This window comes from Carlito syrichta, unplaced genomic scaffold, assembly GCF_000164805.1.
Source record: "Carlito syrichta isolate Samal-C Ts95f unplaced genomic scaffold, Tarsius_syrichta-2.0.1 Scaffold289192, whole genome shotgun sequence".
NCBI lineage: Eukaryota > Metazoa > Chordata > Mammalia > Primates > Tarsiidae > Carlito > Carlito syrichta.
The window spans coordinates 117,385-124,672 of NW_007233288.1; positions in this window are offsets into that span (position 1 = coordinate 117,385).

Genomic DNA, 7,288 nt, shown 5'->3' on the forward strand with positions numbered 1-7,288 from the left:
GCCGGGAGTGGCCACTGCACTCCAGTCTGGGCGACAGAGTGAGACTCCAACTCAAAAAAAAAAAAAATCAAAGAGATTAAGTGTGATATTCTCGTCGTTATATAAAACACCATGGCTACTGCTTAAAGTGCCCCAAAAATACCTATTATAGTATGCTATAAACAGTATTGGCTTTTAAGTTGCAAATAAAAAATAAAAACTTGTAGAAAAATAAAAGAGGCTATTATCTGAGCATAAGAAAAATCTCCAAATGAAAGAATATTATCACACACACATCAGGAACATATCATCTTGAAAGTCAAGAAAACAACGTTTCAAGAAAAAACCTGAACAAACTTGTTGCACTGCTAGCAACACAGCAGTGACCAAACAACAGTCTGAGAGCATACCACTGTGAAATTCACAGCGAAGGCCCTGCAGCCTCTCACCATCCGACAGTGGGAGTCATTAACACTAAAACCAAAACTCACCTTAAATTAAAGCAGCAAAAATATAGAACATGTAAGCAAGGAAAATACCTAATGAGAAAGTTATCCTCAACCCATTAAATATAAACTTTGTGGAATAACTATGAAAGTAATAATCAACAAATATTGAACAGTGAGATCTGATTTGCTTTTTACACTTGTGAAGGAGGACAAAATACCCCAAGCCAAAATATAAAAGTACAGATCTTCTTAAATGTTTTCATAAATCAAAAAGGGCATAACCCAAATATATGGTTATGAAGAATCACATTAAATTTTGTCCCCGGTTAGTAAGTTAGAGAGAATAAAACAGTTTCATTTTCTTCAGAAACTTCTAATATAAAGTTAATACTTTCAGTCCAGGTTACTCTAATTTATCCTAGTCCATCTTAATTGAGAAGGACTCAGAAAGAATTCTTTTTTTTTTTAAATCAATATTTTTTATTATGATATTGTGGGGTACAGTTAAGGGTTAGGTATACAAATATGCTTCGTTCAGACCCCCTTGTTGATAAGAGGTGTCTCCCCATCCCCAGACAGATGTTTACTACCATTAGTCCCATCCCTCTTCCCCTCCTCCCCCATAGTTTCCCACCATTGTCAGTCATTTTCTTATGGTAGTGCGTTGGATGATCAAGGTCCACTATATGAGTGAGAACATGTGATACTCAGATCTTTGTTTCTGTGAGAGGTCACTCAGTATTATAGACTCTAGTTCCATCCAGGTTGCTGTGAAATTCATGATTTTGTTCTTTTTTATGGCTGCATAGGATTCCATTGTGTATATGTATCATATTTTTTTAATCCAGTCCACTTTTGATGGACAGCATAGTTGGTTCCAGGTTCTTGCTATTGTGAACAATGCTGCGACAAACATTCATGTGCAGGTATCTTTGTGATAGAGTGATTTGAGTTCTTCAGGGTATATTCCCAGTAGGGGGATTGCAAAGCTATAGAAAAAACAACTATCACAGTAACCACATTTTACTCACAGATTTGTCTCATGTTAGACAACACTGCAATATCTCCTACACTACTTTATTGTCTGTACAATTCATCAAAGTTCTACTTTCTAAATATTAGGGTTTTGTTGGGTTTTGATATAGGTGAGTGGTTGTAGATGGGTTCTAAGATAAAACTCACAGATATATATGTAATTTTTTTTTTTTTTGAGTGTCTCACTCTGTCACACAGGATGGAGTTTAGTGGCACACTCAACAGTTATCACAACCTTGACCTGCTAGGCTCAGGAGGGCCTTCCACCTCAACCTTTCAAATAGCTGGAACTACAGGTGCACAGCATCACACCCAGCTATTTTTTTTTTTAATTTATTGTAGAAAAGAGGCTCCACCAAGTTGCCCAGGCTGGTCTCAAACCCCTGGGCTCAGGCAATCTCTTGCCTCCACCTCCCAAAGTGCCTGGATTACAGGTATGAGCCACTGTGCTCGGCTATGCACATATATGTATGGCAACTATTCATATAAATCTTGTGATGTGAGGAGAGGAGATGTGAGTGCCAAATTAGAGCTTGAGCACAGGGTATCTCAAAACAGCTCAGTCCAAGACATATGTGGACATACATTTCTAATATCTCTGCTACTGTCATACAAATACACAATTAAGATCACTTCTACAAGCAGCTCTCTGTGAATTAATTTAGTCAACATTTGTTTATTCAATGGTCAGGCATTAAGCTAGGTCCAATTTATTTTATTCATTCTGCAAATATTAAACATTCCAGATAAGATAAGTTTTTTCTTAAGGATAAAAATTAGTAAGTTGTGGTTCATGAAGAGCTTACTTCAAGTAGGGCAAGATATTTGAATATATATCTATAAATGACTGTATTAGAGACAAAAGCACAAGTGCTAAAATACAAACAGGCAAAATGTGTAGATTCAAATGTAAACAGTATCACTATAGACAAAAAGTTATCAAATGTATTAAGTTAGAATTCTTTGGCTTACGATTCTGACTTAAAAGTGAAAGGCAGTTAAACTGCTAAAATGAGCTACAAATAAGAAAGATGGGTAATTTGATACTGGTTAGATGGGCTGATCAAATTGAAAAGCTGGCAGCAAAGGGGAATTTGTTCCTAAGAGGAATTGTTCTAGGTAAAGAGAAAGTAATAAAGAAAACAAGATTTGCTAAAGATGTTTTAAAGGTACTAACAAACAGCTAGACCAAAAATCCTCTAAATTTGCAGATGTAAATCCCAAAAAAGAAAAGTGTTAAGGAGGGAGACCTGCTGAGTTAGGGCCTATAACAAAGAAAAAAATTCAGTAGTTGTTTTGGGTAAAATTATTTGGATTACTTAGTTTTAGGGAACACACTGTATTCCTGTTAAGAAAAAAAATCATCTGCACCACATATATTTTATACTCAAGTATTTCCTCACATGATGGAACCGCCTATACTGAGCTTATGTGAAGTCACTATGCAATGAGAGGCAACAGAGCAGTGATTAAAATATGGACTCTGGGCCAGGCTCAGTGGCTCAGCCTGTAATTCCAGCACTTTGGAAGGCCGAGGCAAGTGGACTGCCTGAGCCTGTGGGTTCAAGACCAGCCCAGGTAACTTAGCGAGACCTCGTCCCTACAGTAAATCAAAAATTAGCTGGGTGTGGTAGCGCGTGCCTATAGTTCTGGCTACCTGAAAGGCTGAGGGGGAAGGATAGTCAGAGCCCAGCAGGTCAACACTGGGGTAGACGTGAGTGTGCCACTGCACTCCAGCCTAGGTGACAGATTGAGACTCCAAATCAAAAATATACATATATATGGACTCTAGAGCCGGACTACCCCAGGTGAGTTTCATAATTTCTCTGTGCTTTGGTTTCTTTGTGTATAAAATGGAGAAAAACACTTCCTATCTCATAAGATTTTGGGGAGGCTTAAATTGTACATTAAATTGTGTATTGGGCCTGGCCCAGAGTAAGTACTATGTAAGTATGAGCTGCTACTGCTACTAATACTACTACGTGGAATAAACTAACAACAAAAGAAAAAGCTAGAATACTGAGGCCACTGCCTAGAAGAGAAACACTTAGAGAAGGCAGGCACGCCTCCTCTTTTATTGAGGAAGGTCTACTTTTCATTGCCCTGAAGTCTTGAGTCACTTCGGAAAAGTGAAGGCAGTATGGTTACAATAAATTCTATCAACAGAATTGTGTTACAGCCATCACTGCTGGCTGTACTTCCCTGCCTGCTGAGAAGGAAGAAAGACAGCAAAAAGAAGAATGGTAATCACAGTTAGCTTGGAGATCTACCAGAAAGAGCATTAAGAAATAAATTTTGGCACCTCACCATTGGACAATTGGAGCAAAAGTGACTGGGAGGTTGCACTTCCAGGGAAACCTCCATTCAGAGATGCCACAATCAGTCTGTTAGATACCACCAGAACCAATTCCACTAACACACAGGGGACACTCTAGGGAAACACTACCAACTCCAGTCTCACTGTAAGTTTTATTTGTGAGGCCTTCCATATGAACCTAATAAACTATTCTCCAAGGTATTCTAAAATGTGTTGTTTAAAAAAAAATCAACGTAATGCCTTTGAAACAAGTCCAAATAACAATAGTTCAGATAAAGATCACAATCTTACCAGAGCTAGCTGTATCAAGTTATATGTTAAAGACTAATGCCATTTCAAACCACTAACTAGAACTTAATAACAATTCATCTCTGAAGATACTTATGATCTAGGTTATTCACAAGGCAATTGAAAGAATTTAAACTTATCTATTTAAAAAATGAAAAAAAGAAACATGCCAAATATCTTAACATAACATCATCAATCTTAATATGAAACAAGGTTTCCTGAGTATATTTTCTATTTGGTCAAATAATCATCAAAAATAAACCAATATTCTTTTTTTTCTTTTAGGTGACAGAGCTGAAATTTTAATTCAGACAGTCTGATTCCAGCACTTTAAAACTTTCTTTTTTTTTTAAATTATAAAGATGTGGGGTACAATTCAGGGTTAAGTATACAAACATTGATTATGCAGGTACCCTTGTTGATGAGGTATGCCCCTCCTGGAGGAACTCAAATCATTCTACAAAAAAGATACCTGTACACGTATGTTTATTCTATTCACAATAGTAAAAACATGGAACCAACCATGTTGCCTACCGTAGCTGAACTGGATAAAGAAAACGTGGTACATATACACAATGGAATATTATGCAGCCATAAAGATGGACAAATTATATGGACTTTGCAGCAACTTGGATGGATTTGGAGTCGATCATACTCAGTGATCTAAACCAGTATTCTGAGAGTTCTTTTACTAAGAACATTTTGATTGCCCAAAATCTATTTTTGCTATTTTTTAAATAATTCAGTCTTAATAATCTTGTCATCCACTCCTCCACCTCTACTCAATCAATTACTATTTCATGAATGGTCAAGACCAGGTCAACTTAGACCACTGAGATCCAAGTAGAAGTTTTCTAGAGGATCTGGAGAAATAAACTTTCTGGCTCTAAAGAGAAAGCCATGAAAAGTCAGTGTCTGTCACCCCCATAGTCAGAAACAACAAAGTAGAGATCCAACTTCTCCTGACAGCCATCTTGTAACCACAAGAAATCTAAGCCTTCCAATGATACCATTACTGTGAGTGGCAGAGCCGAGATGCAAAAAGAACCTGGATCTTTGACTCCTTCTCAGATGAACTCTCACTTCCTTATTATTTAAATCAGTTTTATAGTACCCCCAAAGCATCCTAATTTATATGTTTTATTTTCCCAGTCTATTACTATATAAGAATTTTATCCATGTTCATCTAAATGATAGCAAAACAAAAAATTATCCTACTTTAAACAAGCTAATACACATATCAGATTCTTATTAAAACAAATAGGCATTGACATTAAATATAAATAGTCCAATAACTTTAAATAATTTGCATATATTTTTCCATTTAAGATTTAACAATAAAGCAGAAAATTCATAAACGATTACAGAAACATCAAACCCCAATTTGTCATAAAATTTTATTTGTATTGCTCTCTTAGTTATTGATAGCATTACTTTTTAGGGCACAAAAAGTTATAACTAGCTAGACCCTGAAATAGTAGTCATATGCAAATCCTAAAGAGAAATGATGGAGTAGGAGATCTGCTGAGTTACCGTGTATAACCACAAGGAAAAACCTCAGTAATCATTTCAGGTGGAATTATATTGGATTCAGTTTTTTTTTTTTTTTTTTTTTTTGAGTTGGAGTTTCACTCGGTCGCCCAGACTGGAGTGCAGTGGCCGCTTCCGGCCACCGCAGCCTCGACCTGCTGGGCTCCGGCGATCCTTCCGCCTCAGCCTTCCAAGTAGCCGGAATCACAGGCATACGCTACCATGCCCAGCTGATTTTTTTGATTTATTGTAGAGATGAGGTCTCGCTGCCCAGGCGGGTCTCGAACCCGCAGGCTCAGGCAATCCACTCACCTCAGCCTCCCAAAGGCGCGGGATTACAGGCTGAGCCACCGAGCCCGGCTGGATTCAGTTTTATTTAGAGAACACACTGTATTTCTGTTTATAAAATATAATCTGGACCGCATATAATTTATATTCAAATATTTTCTCACATGATCATAATCAAAAAAAAGAAATTAATGCTTTTTACATCACTGAGTTTAGCTTTTCAAAAAAATCTTTAAAATTTTCTGCCAATTAGCCATATAGACTGGATTAATCACTGCCTTCAGAGAAGCCAAAATTGTTTACTTTAACCATTTATTATATCTCCAACTTTACTAGGATGAATAAACTGCTAAAATACAAAAGAAGATGTTTCTAAAGCATAATGATTTAAGCAATAACAACAGCAAAAAGACAAGAAGGTAATAAAAGTAGGGCAGAAGTAAAAGATACAAACTGGAATAACTAGTTTATGAAAAGTAAAAAAAATGAAGCAATCAAGTAGTAAACCACTCAAAAGTCCTTATAAAAAGGTCACAATCTCTCTGAATCATATACAGATCAGCTGTTATATAAGGAAGACTGATCTTTTTATCAAGATCACTTTAGTATGCATTTAAAATTATAGAGAATCCAGCCAGGTACAGTGGCTCATGTTGTAATCCCAGCACTTTGGAAGGCAGAGGCAAGAGGTTTGCCTGAGCCAGGGGTTCGAAACCAGCTCGGGTAACTTGGTGAGACTTCATCTCTACAATAAATCAAAAAAAAAAAACTAGCTGGGCATAATGGTGTGCACCTGTAGTTCCAACTACTTGGAAAGCTAAGGCAGAAAGATCACCTGAGCCAAGCAGGTTGTGACTACAGTAGCTGTAATTGTGCCACTGCATTCCAGCCAGGCAACAGAGTGAGAGTCCAATTCAAAAATATATAAATATATAGAGAGAGAATCTGTTTTCCAAACGAATTTAGCCTGTTTTACAAACAACATCAAGTGAGCTTTACTTCACATAACTTAGGTAATGTTATATGGCAGGTATTTTCAAAAATTAATTCATACCATAAATACACTACAGAATAGATTTAAATTGGATCTGAAAAAATAATGTATCCACTTGGGTATCCATTACACATAATATATCCATTCTGCAGCCAGGCTCAGTGGCTCAGCCTGTAACCCCACGCTTTGGGAGGCTAAGGTGAATGGATTGCCTGAGCCCGCGGGTTCGAGACCCACCTGGGGAACTTGGTGAGACCTTATCTCTACAATAAATCGAAAAATTAGCCGGGCGTGGTAGCACGTGCCTGTAGTTCCAGCTATTTGCAAGGCTGAAGCAAAAGGATCGCCGGAGCCCAGCAGGTCGAGGCTGCAGTGGCCAGAAGCATGCCACTCCAGTCTGGCGACAGA